Source organism: Geotrypetes seraphini, chromosome 18 (assembly GCF_902459505.1).
Source record: "Geotrypetes seraphini chromosome 18, aGeoSer1.1, whole genome shotgun sequence".
In the NCBI taxonomy this organism is placed as follows: domain Eukaryota; kingdom Metazoa; phylum Chordata; class Amphibia; order Gymnophiona; family Dermophiidae; genus Geotrypetes; species Geotrypetes seraphini.
In genome coordinates, this window is record NC_047101.1 from 8,865,859 (window position 1) to 8,885,006 (window position 19,148).

General features: G+C 44.9%; 1 long non-coding RNA gene across 1 annotated transcript in view; it reads left to right on the plus strand.

The window, feature by feature from the left end:
- The window catches only part of LOC117351590, a 105,639-nt gene that overhangs the window by 75,719 nt on the left and 10,772 nt on the right, over positions 1–19,148 (plus strand). Inside the window, exon 2 of the long non-coding RNA XR_004537482.1 lies at positions 15,425–15,602. This is a non-coding gene — a long non-coding RNA (uncharacterized LOC117351590). The remainder of the gene's footprint in view (positions 1–15,424; positions 15,603–19,148) is intronic.

Here is a 19,148-nt window from a genome sequence, read left to right on the forward strand (position 1 = left end):
GAAATCACCTATCAGGAATGTATGAACTCATTTTCCCATCCCGTCCCCGTGAGTTCTTTTCCTGTCCCTGCCCCATTCCTGCAAGCTCCATCCTCATCTGCACAAGCCTCAAAATGCAGTTTAAAATCATAATTGTTTGAAACTTGTGCAATTAAGGCAGAGCTTATAGGAATGGGACAGAGAACAAAACTCGTGGTACAGGATGGGGAAATTGAGTTCCTTTGGGAACGGGTACAAATTTGTCCCCATGTCATTCTCTACTTCAGACTTTGCAGAATACAGCAACCCGTTTTTCTGTGCACTGCCTGCAAATATCTCCACTCCTAATTCATCTGCACCGGTTGCCTGTCCTCTATCATACTTGGTTTAAAATTTTGTGTCTGACTCTCAAAGCCTCTTTAACTGTTCTCTATACCTTTAACCATACAACACTCCCTTGACTCCGACTGACTTGTGACTCTTCCCCTCCCCTCCCCCCCTTCCCCCAAATAAAGCACACCGAGATCATTTAAATTTGGTCTAAAACGATATTTCTTTGAACTTGCTTTTACTAACTCCCAAAGATGCTGGTTCAAGTGACGGTATTTTTCTTAAACTCTATTTTTACTTTTAAGTTAATGTGTGAATGTTTGGAGCTATCAACTTTTAATCTGACTGGTGTTACCTTTGTACTGAAATTTGTAAACCTGTTTACGTCCCTTTGCATTTGGAAGTTAGGCACGCTGCTGAAACTTCCACAGACAAGTGTATACTTAGGCACATAAGTGCTAGAATTCTGGATATTTATGCAATAAAGGGGGGAGGGGGTAATCATCCTTTAAAACTCAAATGAGGTTTTATTATTAATTTATACCGAAGCATTATCGCCAGAGATGGACAAGCGTCTGTGGGCATAAGAATTGCCGCTGCTGGGTCAGACCAGTGGCCCATCATGGCCGGCAGTCCGCTCACACGGCAGCCCTCTGGTCAAAGACCAGAGCCCTAACTTAGACTAGCCCTACCAGCGTACGTCCTTGTTCAGCAGGAACTTGTCTAACTTTGTCTTGAATCCCTGAAGGGTGTTTTCCCCTATAACCGCCTCCAGAAGAGCATTCCAGTTTTCCACCTCTCTCTGGGTGAAGAAGAACTAACTTCCTTACATTTGTACAGAATCTATCCCCTTTCAACTTTAGAGAGTGCCCTCTCGTTCTCCCTACCTTGGAGAGGTTGAACAACCTGTCTTTATCTACTTTGTCTTGAATCCCTGGAGGGTTTTTTCCCCTATGACAGCCTCCGGAAGAGCGTTCCAGTTTTTACCACTCTCTGGGTGAAGAAGAATCTATCCCCTTTCAACTTTAGAGAGTGCCCTCTCGTTCTCCCTACCTTGGAGAGGTTGAACAACCTGTCTTTATCTACTTTGTCTTGAATCCCTGGAGGGTGTTTTCCCCTATGACAGCCTCTGGAAGAGCGTTCCAGTTTTCCACCACTCTCTGAGTGAAGAAGAACTTCCTTACGTTTGTACAGAATCTATCCCTTTTCAATTTTAGAGAGTGTCCTCTCATTCTCCCTACCTTGGAGAGGGTGAACAACCTGTCCTTATATACTAAGTCTATTCCCTTCAGTACCTTGAATGTTTCGATCATGTCCCCTCTCAATCTCCTCTACTTAATGGGGCAGCTGTGTGAGTCGCTTGGTTACATCATCAACTATGGCACTGTACTATCTTTTCATAGCTGACGGGAAGTTGCTGGGGTCATAAGTCCTCACCTCACTATTGCCTCTTTTGTTTTCTGCCGGTTCTCCCTCTCCTTTCCCATCACACCCTAATATTCCTCTGCCTCTGTTATTACCTTGGCTAAGTTTGTAGCAGAAAAGAAGCAAAGCGAACATACTCTAGGAAGGATTTAGGGTCTGGATGCTACAGAATTATATTTCATTATCCGCTCCTGGTTCCTTTCCAAAAGTTATAATTTCCTGAAATGTAAACAGATGCGTCATTGGATTCCAGACACTTGTTTTTGGTTTTTTTTAGATCTGTAATTCTTAGCAAGGAGCAGCAGATCGAAGCATATCTGTTTTCATAACACAGAATGCTTCCTCATACCAAACCCTTTCAAACCGGTATACAGTAAACAGTGCAAAACACAGAAATAAAAATGACAAGGAAATTGCGTTCCATCCAGCCCACCGAGAAACAAAGCACCCCACGCATCCTCCTTAATAAAAGCATTAGAAAATCAGGGCCACTATTCAAAAGGATTTATCCAGGCAAAGGAAGGGGTTCCTGCCCAATTAAACCATGCTGATGGGAGGGGGTGTTTAGCAGAATTCACCTGAGCAGTGGTGTTGACGGTCTCCTGGCACTGTCTGGGCAGCCTGGAGGTGGAGTGGGGGGGAGAGCTGGGATTTACCCGTCTAAGTCCAAATGGCACTGTTTACAGAATAGTATGTAGGGCCAGGATCCATGCTCAGCTTGTGGGCACAATGATTTGCACCAGCCAAAATCGTTTGTAAATTAGGTGTAAATTCTATAATGCTGTGCCCGTCTGTAGTGAACGCCCCCGATCTGCTTATGCTCCTCCCATGGCCACGACTCCTCTGTACTAATATTACTATCATTTCTATAGCGCTACCAGACATACGCAGTGCTGTATAGAGTCACGAAGGACACAGTCCCTGCTTGAAAGAGCTTACAATCTAAACAGACAAACAGGATGTCATGGATACAGTTAAGAGGAAGGATTAATCTGGCTGGGTTGGAGGGCAGAGAGGAGTCCAGGACAATCAAGCCATTGTGACATCACTGATGAGGTTGGCTCTTATTGGTGGAATGAGGCATTATGACATCACAAGCTCAGCTCTGCTTCCCAAAGACTGAAACTCTTCACACTACTGTTACTCCTATTAATTATTTCTATAGTGGTACCAGACGTATGCAGCACTGTACAGAGTCACAAAGATAGTCCCTGCTCGAAAGAGCTTACAATCTAAACAGAGAAACAGGATGTTATGGACACAGTTAAGGGGAACGGTTAATCTTCTGGCTGGGTTAGAGGGCAGAGGAGAAGGGTTAAGGATTGAAGGCTATATCAGTGCGTGGGGAAAAAATTGGACAGGGGATCAAATTGTGGCAATTGTCGGGGGAGATGGGGGGAGTTAGCAGTCCATATTAATTAAAAAGAAAGCCATATTTAGAGCTCCTTTTACTAAGCTGCGTTAGGGCTTTAGCACGCCGAATAGCGCGTGCTAGACCTTAATGCCAGCATTGAGCTGCCGTTAGTTTTTCCACGTAGCGCGCGGTAATTTCCTGCGTGCGCTAAAAACGCTAGTGCACCTTAATAAAAGGAGCCCTTAGTGATTTAAGTTAGCATTTTGCTTTCCTTTCCTTGTGTCACTTTGGGTTTCAGTCTTGGGGCTCAAGGATCTCACGTATGAAGAAAGACTAAAGAAATTGCAGCTGTACTCACTCGAGGAAAGAAGAGAACGGGGAGACACGATTGAAACGTATAAGTACATCACGGGACGTGTCGAGTCAGAAGATGATATCTTCTGGCTCATGGGACCCTCGACCACCAGAGGGCATCCGCTGAAAATCAGGGGAGGGAAGTTTCATGGCGACCCCAGGAAGTACTTCTTCACCGAAAGAGTAGTGGATCATTGGAACAGACTCCCACTCCAGGTGATAGAGGCCAGCAGCGTAACGGATTTTAAGAGAAAATGGGATACTCATGTGGGATCTTTTAGGGCAGGGGTGTCCAATGTCGGTCCTCGAGGGCCGCAATCCAGTCGGGTTTTCAGGATTTCCCCAATGAATATGCATGAGATCTATTAGCATACAATGAAAGCAGTGCATGCAAATAGACCTCATGTATATTCATTGGGGAAATCCTGAAAATCCGACTGGACTGTGGCCCTCGAGGACCGACATTGGACACCCCTGTTTTAGGGAGTGAATTCAGGGGAGGGGATATTTGGAATGGGCAGACTTGGTGGGCTATAGCCCTTTTCTGCCGCTTTTTTTCTATGTTTCTATTTTTATTTTTTTTTTCCACCGATTCCGTATGTGTTCATTAAAGATGCATTACTCTACTTTTCAAACCATTTGCCTTATAAAAATGACTTTTCTTCCCAATGGAAAGAAATGAGAGAGTGTAATGTGGTCATCTCTAGAGCAATCGGGAGCTGCTAAATCCTGACTTAGGGGAAATAGTTTGATACACACAATTAATGTGTTAGATTGCAGATGTAAATTGTACCCCAGTCTTATCTTAGTAAAACATAGCAGTAGGAAACCCTAGTGACGGTGACTTCCCTTCGTAACCTGTGGTAGCAGAGAACTATATATCAACCATATCAAGTTCAAGACCTGGAAAGAACAAACAGGCAAATGTTTAAATCAAGTGAAGGAACCACAATTGTGAATGATGTAACAATGTAATTAGCAGAGGGGCTGAGGTCACACTCCTTTGCATCTGTATGTAAGGGAATAGCAGTTCAATAGTGGACTCTGACTCCTCGGTGTTAGAACATGCTTGATCCTCCCATGTACCCATGGCAAATAAGCGGTATCATATTTGGGCACAAGGTGTGGTTTTATTTTATTTTGAGAGGTACATCCTGTAATGTTTTGTGTGGGGTTTTTTGTATTTTTATACTGTCTAGTCCAGGCAGGAGTCTCAAAGTCCCTCCTCGAGGGCCGGAATCCAGTCGGGTTTTCAGGATTTCCCCAATGAATATGTATGAGATCTATGTGCATGCACTGCTTTCAATGCATATTCATTGAGGAAATCCTGAAAACCCGACTGGATTGCGGCCCTCAAGGAGGGACTTTGAGATCCCTGAGTCCAGGGGTAGGGAACTCCGGTCCTCGAGAGCCGTATTCCAGTTGGGTTTTCAGGATTTCCCCAATGAATATGCATGAGATCTATTTGCATGCACTGCTTTCAATGCATATTCATTGGGGAAATCCTGAAAACCTGACTGGAATACAGCTCTCGAGGACCGGAGTTCCCCACCCCTGGTCTTGTCTATTTTGGGTCCTGTGTTCAGGCTTCCGGGCAGTGGCATGCAGTCGGGGCCTTCAGGGGATTCACCCCACCTCCTAAAGACCCTGGGGGCACTGCTCTGAATTTGATTCGTTGAGCAGGCAACAAGCAGATGCTGCTCAACCAATCAAATTCAGATCAGTACTGTCAGGGCCTTCAGGGGGTTCAGAGAATCTCCAGCCCAAGAGCCCCGGTTTTTTTTTTGTTGTTGTTTTTTTTTTAATTTACTTTTTGTTTGATGCAGTTTGACTGATTGAGCAGGCTGCCTACTGGACAAATCAAACTGTAACAAGCAAAAAGTACGTAAACAAAAATTTAAAAAAGGGCTTCTGAGCTGGGATTTCACTGAATCGAATCCCTTGAAAGCTCTCACCACACGTCCCTTCCTCAGAGGCATTGGAAAGCAAATTAACAAGACAGCAACCATATGATGCAGAAAAAGTATATTATATAGGAATAGGCTTTTACAAGTAAAGAGCATAAATTGGATTTAGTGCTGCTTCTGTGTGTTTATGAGAGAAAGTGGCTGCCCTCCTGAAAGTGACTGAGAAGGGGTTGAGAGAGCAGAGCAGAAAGCATATGAATGAATGAACAGAGCTTCCGAATGGTAGCTGTAGGGGTGTGAAAGGCTGAGGGAGGACAAGAAAAGAGGGGGGGGGATTGAGACCTGTTTTTATAGACTTGAGTTTGTTCTAAAAATAGTAACTTTCAGTATCTTCCTGTGTCACAATTTGGTATCTGTTTCACAAGAGGAGTGACCCTTGAATTGTTAGCAGGAGCCATTCTGCCCCGCTGCGGAATCTAGGCTCATTCCAGTTATTCCAAAAGCATCTGAAAACCTGGTTTTTCTCCAAAACATAAAGCTATCTATTTAAAATGTAAGCTAGCTATCCTCTTCATAACCTCTAATTTCTTATTATGTCCTTCCTTCATTTATTGAATTACCTGTAAACCGTGTCGAGCTCTGTCTTTATGGAGTACACATACTTGCGGTATACAAACTTAAGGTTTAGTTTACTATGAAAAAAGGCTCTTTGGTAATCTCAAAGTACCGGTCTTTTAGTGGCATTCTAAGTAAAAGGTCTTTTGGTAGACCGAACGGCCCCTGCCCATATGTTACTATCTGCAGACATTCCCAGGGACAGATTGTTTTAATATAATATCCCAGAATCCTTTGCATGCACTCTGGACCTGCCAGTACACTAATTCAGATGCATACATGCAACACAAGAAGAGTCTCGCACAAACTGAATCATTGTTGCAGTACAATATCGAGATATTTCAGGCACAGTTATGTATGTTTAACAGTTACATAATAGTATCATGTTATGAAGACAGTGGGTGAGCTCACTCGCTTTGCCATAATATGAGCTATGTTTCGTTTTCAACAGATGTCCAGCCGGAAATGGCCCTGTTGTAACATGATGGCAGATATAACCCTGCACGATCCATCTGGTCTGCCTAATAAGGACAGCCAGAGCCACACTTGCCACTCCATCATGATCTATTTCCATTTTTTATCATTTATATTCTGCATATCCTACAATTCCATGTGGATTACAAATTATTCAGGTACTTGGGCATTTTTTCCCTAACTGTCCCAGTGGGCTCCCACTCTGTCTAACATACCTGGGGCAATGGGGGATTAAGTGACTTGCCCAGGGTCACAAGGAGCAGTGCGGAATTTGAACCCACAACCTCAGGGTGCCAAGGCTGTAGGTCTAACCACTGCATCACACATCACAAATAGGGTAATCGCACAGTCATGGAAGAATGGTTTTATACATTTTGATGCAGATCAGTCACATTCATTATCAATACTTATAAAACCCTTTTTTAAAGGATTTTGCTGAGGGACTGAGCACTGGGGGTAGGTAGTATCTCTGAAGGATTCCAGGCTGCAGGAGGAGCAGAAAGGAGTTGGTGTTGACCAACTTATTTGGGGGGAGATGCCGTACGATGAGAGGCTAGAGAAACTGGGCCTCTTCTCCCTTGAAAAGAAGAGACTGAGAGGGGACCTGATCGAAACATTCAAGATATTGAAGGGAATTGACTTAGTAGAGAAAGTGAGATTGTTCATCCTCTCCAAGGTAGGGAGAACAAGAGGGCACTCTCTAAAGTTGAAAGGGGATAGATTCCGTCCAAACGTAAATAAGTTCTTCTTCACCCAGAGAGTGGTAGAAATCTGGAAAGCTCTTCCGGAGGCTGTTATAGGGGAAAGCACACTTCAGGGATCCAAGATAGGGTTAGATAAGTTCCTGCTGAACCAGAATGTAAGCATGTAAGGCTAGACTCAAATAGGGCACTGGTCTTTGACCTAAGGTTCGCCGCATGAGCGGATTTCTGGGCATGATGGACCACTGGTCTGACCCAGCAGCGGCAATTCTTATGTTCTTAAACCCAATCCAGCAATGTTGCAAACTGATATTTTTACTTGCTGTCAACCCTAAAGTGTCATCATCATCGTGTCTCCCCCGCCCCCAACCCCCCCAAATTGCACTTTTAGTATGTGACATGATGTAAAATACACCTACTTGTCCTTGATCATCCCTACTATTCTCAGGTCCCAGACCATAGATGCCTTCCCAGCATTAATCTCATTTCCCAGTTGCTGGAGTTTCATCAAAGACCAATCCAGCCCATCCAAATCTATATTTTCAGAATTGGGACACAGACCATAAGGGTGCCCTATTTTGACATATTTGGGACCGACCCAGCAGGTATCCAGTCTCTTCTACCCAACAGATTACTCTGGACCTTTTTTTTTTTTTTTTTTTGCTTGTGGTGCAAAATGGGGAAAATGCTTTCTGACATTCTGAACAATTAGCCATTTTTTTTCTCTCAGTGTTCAAAAGATGTTGCGTGAATAAGCTACTGGAAAATAGAGATCTGAAGAAAATGTTAGGACTAGAGGCATACGATGAAGCTACTAAGTAGTAGATTTAAAACAAACCAGAGTAAATATTTCTTCACACAACTTGTAATTAAACCCTGGAATGTGTTACATAGTAACATAGTAACATAGTGGATGACGGCAGATAAAGACCCGAATGGTCCATCCAGTCTGCCCAACCTGATTCAATTTAAATTTTTTTTTATTTTTTCTTCTTAGCTATTTCTGGGCGAGAATCCAAAGCTCTACCCAGTACTGTGCTTGGGTTCCAACTGCCAAAATCTCTGTTAAGACTTACTCCAGCCCATCTACACCCTCCCAGCCATTGAAGCCCTCCCCAGCCCATCCTCCACCAAATGGCCATACACAGACACAGACCGTGCAAGTCTGCCCAGTAACTGGCCTAGTTCAATATTTAATATTATTTTCTGATTCTAAATCTTCTGTGTTCATCCCACGCTTCTTTGAACTCAGTCACAGTTTTCCTCTCCACCACCTCTCTCGGGAGCGCATTCCAGGCATCCACCACCCTCTCCGTAAAGTAGAATTTCCTAACATTGCCCCTGAATCTACCACCCCTCAACCTCAAATTATGTCCTCTGGTTTTACCATTTTCCTTTCTCTGGAAAAGATTTTGTTCTACGTTAATACCCTTCAAGTATTTGAACGTCTGAATCATATCTCCCCTGTCTCTCCTTTCCTCTAGGGTATACAACATTGCGGGAGAAAGTGGTGAAATTGGTTAGTTTAGCAGGATTTTAAAAAGGTTTGGATAATTTCCTAAAAGGAAAGCCCATATGCCATGATGAAGATGGCTTGGGGAAAATCCGCTGCTTATTCCTAGGATAAGCAGCATAAAATCTGTTTTACTACTTGGGATCTAGTTAGATACTTGGGACCTGGGTTGGCCACTGTTGGAAACAAGAATACTGGGCTTGATGGACCTTTGCTCAGTCCCAGTATGGCAATTCTTCTGTGATCCAAGTAAAGGACAATCAAGCCCTTGTGACATCACTGGTGAGGTTGGCTCTTGGGCACTGGTGGAATGAGGCATTATGACATCACAATCTCAGCTCTGGAATGTTGCTGCTCTTTGGGTTTCTGCCATTGTGACATCACTGCTGAGGTTGGCTCTTAGGCATTGGTGGAATGAGGCATTATGACATCACAATCTCAGCTCTGGAATGTTGCTGCTCTTTGGGTTTCTGCCATTGTGACATCACTGCTGAGGTTGGCTCTTAGGCATTGGTGGAATGAGGCATTATGACATCACAATCTCAGCTCTGGAATGTTGCTGCTCTTTGGGTTTCTGCCATTGTGACATCACTGCTGAGGTTGGCTCTTGGGCACTGGTGGAATGAGGCATTATGACATCACAATCTCAGCTCTGGAATGTTGCTGCTCTTTGGGTTTCTGCCATTGTGACATCACTGCTGAGGTTGGCTCTTAGGCATTGGTGGAATGAGGCATTATGACATCACAATCTCAGCTCTGGAATGTTGCTGCTCTTTGGGTTTCTGCCTGGTACTTGGGACCTGGGTTGGCCACTGTTGGAAACAAGGATACTGGGCTTGATGGACTTTTCGCTCAGTCCCAGTATGGCAATTCTCATTTTACTTCCCGAAAACAATCCTGATTGATTACTTTCATACAAAGTAATATTTTATTAGATAAGCTATGAGAGCCTTCCACGCTCACTTTGCACACCTCCTCCATTCCAGGCAGTGTGTCTTGGGACACACCCTCCCTGCACTGAATACACTGTGTGGAGGCGTCTCATCATCATCCTTCCCATATGAACACACTGTAGGATAGAGTCAATAAGACACCCAAAGTTAGGCGCAGGGATGATTGACGCTGAGTTAATATTCCTATAAAAGGCGAGTAGCTGAGCACACAAAATTTGGGTGTGTTTGCAACTGCCAAAGGCTGGTATAAATGCTTGTGCCCGACCGATTGCAGTTAGGTGCCCAATGCAGGTTGTCTAAATCGTGCCAAATTTCTGGGTGCTCCCTCACCCCTGACCCACCCACGCTCCAGCTACGGCCATGATCTTTTTGGGCATTGTACACTCTGAAATTTAGGTGCGCGTGTTATAGAGTAGGGTATAGGTTCCCAAATGTGCACCAAGTCATCCTGGGACACACCAGCTAACTCACAGGGGAGCTGCAGGATATTTTAAGGCAGGAATATCCAAGCTCTGCTGCCTGAGCTGCCCCGCGATGGGACGTCTCCAACAGCAAAGGTAGGCTCAGCCCTGCTGTGGCAGTGACAGCAGTGGGGGGGGGGGGGGGGGGGGGAGAGAAGAGATGAGGCAACTCCTAATTTGTCAATAAATGCTTGTTAATACCAATAATTATCACCTAATTAATTAGTTTACACACACATCTGGGATCCCTACCTAAAACTGCTCCCAGCTTTCAGTGACCTATACAGAATCTCATGGTATATGTGGAGCAGGGGTAGGGAACTCCGGTCCTCGAAAGCCGTATTCCAGTTGGGTTTTCAGGATTTCCCCAAGGAATATATGCACTGAAAGCAGTGCATGCAAATAGATCTCATGCATATTCCTTGGGGAAATCCTGAAAACCCGACTGGAATACGGCTCTTGAGGACCGGAGTTCCCTATCCCTGGTGTAGAGACTAGTGCAGCCCAATTTACCAATTAACTTCGGTGAATCAATTCGTCCTCAGAAAAAAATCGGACTCACCGATTCACTGACCAACCTCCTCTCCCCCCCCACCGCCCAGTAGAGACCATCCATGATATGGGACGCCCCTTATGCTAGAATCAATGAGTTGGTCTTCTCTCCGATGCTGGATATGCCATGCCATGCGGGTTACCATGTGGGTCTAGGGCAGGGGTAGGCGTTTCCGGTCCTCGAGAGCCACAGGCAGGTCAGGTTTTCAGGATATCCAGAAGGAATATATATATATATACTGTATATGAGATGGATTTGCATGCACTGCCTCCTTGAGATACAAATCTTATCTCGTGCATGTTTATTGTGGATTTCCTGAAAACCTGACCTGCCTGTGGCTCTCGAGGCCCGGATTTGCCTACCCCTGATCTAGGGGACTACAGCACAAGATCTGAAACCAAGTATTCATTTATCTCGGTCTTGGCTTCGCAACCGAATCTGCGTAACCTTAGATAAGCCGAGTTCTTCTGCATACCCTGGCGTACACCATTCTTACTGATTGGTGTTAATGACGACAGACTTGTGTAATATCATGGGGCAGGGTCATGTTACTGTCTTATGTGGTGCTCTAAAAATATTATTGCCATTATATAAATTAACCTGGCAGGTTAATTATGGTATTGCATACTGGTTGACCAAGACGACTGTAAAACAGAGCTAAGGAATTTTGTTTTGATCGTAGACTGACAGTCTTGCTATAACGTGTGTACAAGCTAAAGAGATTACAAAGTGTCTTGTTAATCTGTGGGACATGAAAATAGGAGGAAAACTCATGCATACAGTATATCCCTGGTTAAGCTAGTGTTCTATAAAGGAAAGTAGGTAGGTTCCTACCAGAATAGGCCTCCTACCAGGCCCCCCTGTTCTAGAACGTCTGGCATTGTACGCCGGGCGAGATAGATCTGGATAGGCTGAAGCAGTAAGGATTTGGAACTCCTCTCGTCTGAGGAAAGACTAAAACGGTTGGGGTTCTTCAGCTTGGAAAAGAGACGGCTGAGGGGAGATAGGGTTGAAGTCTACAAAATCCTGAGTGGAGTAGAACGGGTACAAGTGGATTGATTTTTCACTCCATCAAAAATTACAAGGACTAGGGGACACTCAATGAAGTTACAGGGAAATACTTTAAAAACCAATAGGAGGAAAAAAAATTTCACTCAACAAATAATTAAAACTCTGTAACTCGTTGCCAGAGGATGTGGTAACAGCAGTTAGAATAGCTGGGTTTTAAAAAAATAGATTTGGCAAGTTCCTGGAGGGAAGTCCATTGTCTGCTATTGAGACAGACATGGGAGAAGCCACTGCTTGCTCTGGGATTGGTTGCATGGAGTGTTGCTACTATTTGGGTTTCTATCAAGTATTTGTGACTGGTTTAGCTACTGTTCGAAAGCAGGATATTGGTCTAGATGGGCCATTGGTCTGATCCAGTATGGCTATTTTGTTCTGAACATCTGCCAAGGGGCTGGGTGGCTGCTTTGGTCTTTTTATCTGTTGCTATTTGCAATGTACAGTCTAACCACATGAATGAATCCTTGATCAATTTATAAAAGAAAATAGAACTGAATCCAGGAAAAACCACGTTGGATTAGCTTTGCATACTTAAGTCGACATCAGTTTTGCTTGTATTATAGAAAACAAGAACGTCCTTCTGAGCAGGGTCCATGAGGGAATTTGATAAGTGCACCTCCACCAAGGGGCCCCCAGGGGCCACAGTAGAAGGCTATTATTTAAAGGAAAATAGGGGCTTACTTTCTTTTATACAACACTAGCATAACTCAATAGAGACTTGCCTAAAATTTAACTGGTATAAGAACATAAGATTTGCCTCTGCTGGGTCAGACCAGAGGTCCATCGTGCCCATCAGGTCCATGACCTGTAAGTGATCCTTTATATCCTTCAATCCCTTTTATCCTTCCTTATCTATATCCTTCTAACTCAGGGGTCTCAAAGTCCCTCCTTGAGGGCCGCAATCCAGTCGGGTTTTCAGGATTTCCCCAATGAATATGCACGAGATCTATGTGCATGCACTGCTTTCAATGCATATTCATTGGGGAAATCCTGAAAACCTGACTGGATTCGGCCCTCAAGGAGGGACTTTGAGATCCCTGCTCTAACTGTATCCTTCTTTATTCTATATCTTCCCTATCTATATCCTTCGATAACTTTTTCTTTCAAGAATTTATCCAATTTCTCTTTGAAACCCTGTAAAGTACTCTGTCCTATCACACCCTCCGGAAGCGCATTCCAGGTATCCGCCATCCTCTGAGTGAAGAAGTACTTCCTGGCATTGGTTCTAAACCTGTCCCCTTTTAGTTTCTCCGAGTGCCCTCTTGTCCTTTTAGTTCCCCATAGGCTGAAGAATCTGTCCCTCTCCACATTCTCAATGCCCTTCATGATCTTATATGTCTCTATCATGTCTCCTCTGAGTCTCCGCTTCTCCAGGGAGAAGAGCCCCAGTTTCTCTAGCCTGTCTGCGTATGAAAGGCACCGAAGTGGGAACCCTGCCTAGGTCCCGCCCATGTTCCACCTCGTAGCAAAATCCTTCTAGACTTCATTCAAACCCTTATACGGCCTCAGCGGCTACACTCGAGTGTCATATTTCATGTAATACTCGAGCATACAGGTAGCCAGCCTCCTTATCAGCCTTTAAACAACTAGGTTACTGTTAACACACAGCCAATAAAATTAAATTACTGCGCGAGCTCTTACCACCATCAGTTTTGTAACTGATTAGCACAGAAATGCCCCTCCCCCCTAAAAAGGCAGAAAATTGTTTTAGTGCATGGATTAGATTGCGCTAAATTGACATGTCGCACAGTACTCAAAAAATCTTTTGTGACTTTTAAGGCGCAATTGAAGTCATCCTATTTTTCTTTGGCTTTCTGCTCTTGACCTTTTCCCTTACTTTACTCATGCTACGGATCACCCTTTCTTCTTTGATTTATATCCTTACTTGTTTGGGCAGAATTTCACTGTGACTTCCCTTCCCTTTTGATTCATTCCATCCCTTCCCCTCCTTTTTGTTTCACTCCTTCCCTTCACCAACCTTTTTCTTTTTATTATAACCTCCCCTTTCTTGTATCCATTTTTTGTTTGTATGTTGGTTGAACTTATGGTTTTGTTTATTGTCCCCCTTATGATTTTTTTTAATTTTCTTTTAATAATATATTATTGTAAAGCGCTTAGACTATCTGTGGTTGTATTTGTGGTTTATCAAATGCAGTGGTACCTTGGTTTATGAGCATAGTTCGTTCCAGAAGCATTGCTCGTAAGCCAAAGTACTCGCATATCAAAGTTCCCCATAGGCCATAGTTCAAACTCAGTAGATTCGTTCCACAACCAATGTTTGCTATGGTGGCCCAGAGGTGGGTACCTGCCTGTGGGTGCCAGAGCCCCTTCAGTGGGGTGGCTTCCTTCACTTGGGGTCCCTGTGCGGCTGCCCTCCCGCTTCGGCTGATGCCTCTGCCGTCCACCAGCGCCTCCCGGCTCCCGATTCAAGCCGGCCGCCATCCTGGAGAAGCATGCGCAGGACCTCTCAACTCCCGAGCCAAGCCGGCCGGCGCCACCCAAAGGCAAGTACCCATTCCTGGGCTACCATAGCTGTGGGCTGGTTTAGCGAGACACGATTTGCGGGAGTGTTTTGCTCGTCTAGCAAAACACTCTCGCAAATCGTGTTACTTGCAAACCGAGGTTTGACTTTACATTGAAACTTGAAATTGAAACTTATAAGCTGCATTAGGCACACAGTAAAAAGCATTCCCTTATTGAGCCAGCATTTTTTGTTTGATTTCTATGCTTTTGTTTGTTAAAATCTTTGTATACCACCTAAACAGCCAAAAAGGATCAAAGCGGTTTACAATATAACTTTTTCAAATATATAAAAGGAACTCCATTTTAAATAGGAAAGACAAAGAACAAAATTAAATTTCTAATGCATAATAAAACTAAAAACTATTAATATCAGTTTAAAACATTTACTTTAAAAATATATAAATGCAGACTGTAGTCTCGGTTCCATCTCATCCATTTAAAAAGCCTAATTGATGGGAATAGACTTAGTAGAGAGACAGACTGTTCACCCTGTCCAAGGTAGGAAGAACGAGAGAGCGGGGATAGATTCCGTCCAAACGTAAAGAAGTTCTTCACCTAGAGAGTGTAGTAGAAAACCGGAATTCTCTTCCGGAGGCTGTTATAGGGGGAAACACCCTCCAGGGGTTCAAGACAAAGTTGGACAAGTTCCTGCTGAACTGGAACGTACACAGATGAGGCTGGACTCATTTAGAGCACTGGCCTTTGACCCGGGGGCCATCGCGTGAGCAGACTGCTGGGCAGGATGGACCAGTGGTCTAACCCAGCAGCGGCAATTCTTATGAGTCTGGTGCATTTTGCAATATTGGACATCTATTACAGTGCCCACATATTGGCATTGGCGTAATTTACTGCAGCAATTGGTCAGCTGGGAAGCTCAAGATGTTCGTGGGAAACGGAAGACTGTATTTGAAACTCTGGGGTCCTTATTTGGCACAATTGCATCCCAGGGGACGCAGTACGCTTAATGAACTTTTGAGATGTGGTTCTATATTCATTTTGGTAGAATCCTTGCTTATTATGTGTATGTATTCTTTGGGATGGGTGGGTGTTGGATTTAGGTTTGATTTTGTAGAATTTGATGACTTGTACTGATTTTTTTGTATTTTGTTTGTGGTTTGTCATCAATAAAATTGTTTGAACTTAAAAAGCCCACTTGAAAAAAATACGACTTTGTCTTTTAAAATTTTGAAATGATTCTTCCTTTCTCAATTCCACAGATAAACTATTCCACAATACTGGGACTAAATTTTAAAAATGCACAAATTGCATCATGCATATTTATTGGGGGAATCCTGAAAAGCTGACTGGATAGTGGCCCTCAAGAACGGATGTTGCTCTCCCCTGGATCAGAGGAACAGACGAAGGTGATTCTAAAAGCTGCTTCAAAAAAAAGGGGTAAATGAATCCATAATATTAACTTCTCTCCCTGTCAGCTTCCCATACGATTAATGCTGCTGCAGCTGCAGTCTTTCTGATCAGTTATGTCCAAATTTCTTAAATCCATGTGGTTGTTTTTTTTATCTGTGGGGTTGAGATTGAGCGGGAGATTTCTACTGTTGTTTATGGCTTGTCTGCCCTGCCCTGAAAGCAGAGCCAAGAGGGAAAAGAATGAGCAAATTATTGGAGTGCAATAACCTTGGAAAGTTTTATAACCTCAAGGTGGGAGTTTACAGATGGTATGTAAGCAGAGGAACCGCTGGACTCCAATTTGTCTCAAGTAAGACCGCTACAGAGCGTGAAGCCCATTACGGGGAACGCTTCCTTGATTTTACCATAGTTACAAGACTGTTGCTGTTTTATGTTACAACAGCGAAACATGGACGCTAAAGAAATGTATCGTGTGCCATGTACTTGTAGACCAGTGATCTCAAACTCAAACCCTTTGCAGGCCTACATTTGGGATTTGTAGGTACTTGAGGGCCTCAGAAAAAAAAACTTAATGTCTTATTCAACAAATGACAATTTTGCATGAAGTAAAAAAACTCTTTAAAGTTTATAAATCTTTCGTTTTGGCTAAGTTTTAATAATAATATTGTAATTTATAGCTAAAGAGACATGTGATCAAGAAACTGTTTTAATTTACTTTTGTGATTATGATAAACATACCGTGGGCCTCAGAATAGTACCTGGCGGGCCGCATGTGGCTCCCAGGCTGCTAGTTTAAGACCACTGCTGTAGAGGAAGGAATTATCTATAATAATAATATGCTAAGCGCGCATGCGCACTCTCGCCGCATGTTCCTTGAGATCTGATCTGTCGGGATGTGCCAAGGCGAGAGTGCGCATACGTGCTCCGCGAGGGGAGGAGGGAGAGGGCTGGCGCTGGCAGCAAGGCCCCGATCCCCCTGCGCCCGCTCACCGCCCCACTGCTGAGCTCCGGAGCGAAGAAACCGTGGTCCAGAGCAGCGCTGGCACCGGGGAGGGGGGGGGGGACACACACACAAGGGCTCTGCCACCAGCTCAGCTCGGCTGCTCCGTCTCTGCTGGGGCTAACAGCAGCAGCCCCCGAAGCTCCTCACCAGCCTGTCCTGCCCCCTCGAGAAGTGCTGAAAAGCTGGCCTCGCGCGCTCTGCAATCGACTGCCGCTCGCCTACCCGTGCCAGGGTGATGTGCAGGCGCGGGGGCTCCCGCAGTGTCCGGAAGCGGCGATGGCGGTGCTGCTTCCGCTGCTGTGCTTGAGCGACGTGCCAGAGCTGGACCCCGCCTGTCGGCAGCGGCTCGACAAAATGGCGAACAGCAGCGGCTGACAGGAGACAGAGGGGAGATGCTGGATTGATGGGAGATAGAGAAAGGGGAGATGCTGGACTGATGGGGGGATAGACAGAGGGGAGATTCTGGTGTAGGGGGGAAAGGAAGGGTGGCCTACTGCTAGATAGGGGGAGCAGCAAGAGGTGCTGATGGACAGGGGGGAAGAAAGGTAGGCCTACTGCTGGACAGGGGGAGCAGGAAGAGGTACTGATGGACATGGGGGGGAAAAAAGGAAGGGAGGCCTACTGCTGGACAGGGGGAGCAGGAAGAGGTGCTGATGGACAGGGTAAAACAAAGGGAGAAGAGCTGTTGCTGGATAAGGGGAGCAGTGAAGGGGCGGTGGTGGACACAGGGGAGGTAAAAAGAAGGGAGAATGGACAGGGGGAACACGCAAGGGGTGGTGGTGGACAGCCAAAAGAAAGAAAGACAGAAAGCGGCTAAGGAGACAGAGAGAGAAAGAAATAAAGACAGACACACACACATATATTCTAGCACCCGTTAATGTAACGGGCTATAAAGCTAGTTTGTAAATAAAACTTATAACTGATGTTTCATAATGAAGGTTTTGTTCTTTGTGTGGTGGTATAGAGTAGCCCGAGAGCTTGTCTCGACGGGCATATGGTAACACGGGGCTGTGAGGCCCCTGTGTCGCCCGCATGGCAAGTTGGGGGGAGGGACAGTTCGTAGGGGAGATAAGTTAGTAGCGGGGAGGGAGTGGTTCATGCCAAAAGGCGTTTAAATGATTGGGGCTAGCAGGATGATTGACGGCGCGGGGGAGTTAATACAACTGGGACCTTGGAGGGCTCATTTTTCTAGGGTCCTCCAGGGCAGTTATTTCTCGCACCCGCCCGCCCGCCCTTGTTTGGATGGATCTGGGGCCCGGGAGGGCGGGTCTCCCGAGCTACTGGGTGCTGGGGCTCATCCGGCGATGAGCCGGCTGGGAGCCGTGCCTTGGAGTCAGGTGACCCGGGTTAAGGGGCATGAGGTCATGCCACCCCTCAGGCTCTTGCTGGCGGGGTCGGGGGCAATATGTTGATGTTTACACGGGGTAGCTCGGGAGGAGCTTGCTGATGTTGTTCAATTGAGGTTCAATGTGTTAATGATGTTAATATATGCAGTTAATTTATTTGCTATTGTAATTAATAAAGAGCTGCGGCTATGTTCCATAATACTGTGTGTTGATTTTATTAGTGGGTTGGGGTCTGAAGATAGGGTGGTGTGTATGGGAGGCAGCAGGGACTATCCAGATCCCACTGCTAAGATTTGTTACATTTCTGAAATATTACATTAGAGAACACCTTATGGAAAGCTGGTTAGAAATGAGAGAAAAAAAAAAAAAAAGGAAAATTGTTTCGACAAACTTTCAAAAGCAGGACCACCTTCACGTATCTCTGTGTGCAAAGGAAGCTCTTCCTCCTCCACAATCCAGCAGTACTGCTTTTCCCAATTCAGAATGTCTCCCTTTCTACCTCCCCCACCCTTAAATCTGCCTCCAACCTGGTCTACCTTCAAAACTTCTCTTTACACTCAGTGATCATCAGCTTTGATAAGCTCCCTTACTCCCACCAGCCTCTCTTCCTCTACCACATCCTGCTGCCCTATAATTCAGCTTTCTAGTTCCAGCAGGGTGCGATGTACCGGAGGAAAGGCTTCGGGGCCAGTGAGATTTAGTGCCAATGACACCAGCAGCAGTAAAGATAAGTTTGAAAATGGACTGCGAGGGAGGAGGTAGAGAAAGGGAGCAGGGAGGGAGGGCAGGGAAAGAGATGCTGGACTAAGAGCAGGGGGAGGGAGGGAAAGATACTAGACCATAGGAAGGAAGAGTAAGGGAAACCTACTTCATCACAAGGAGGTGGGAGGGGGGTGTAAAAGAAAAGATCCTGCCCTATGGGGTATATAGGGAGAGGTGAGATGCAAGACTAGGCTTAGAGGGTGGCAAATTACCATAACTTAAATATGTTTGAGCTCTTGAGAGATTTCATTAAGATGAATCTTACAGCAGTGCATTTCTTTGTTTAAAGAATTGCAAAAAATGCTTTTAATATGCACAGAAGCACACAGCCTGCATTTAACCTTGGAAAATGTGCTATTTATGAAGATAACAGACCCCCCTTCCCTACTGAAATATCAGGTCACTAACATGTGACTTAAGAGACTCTCTAGGAGTATTAAACCTTCCCATACTCCCTTTTGA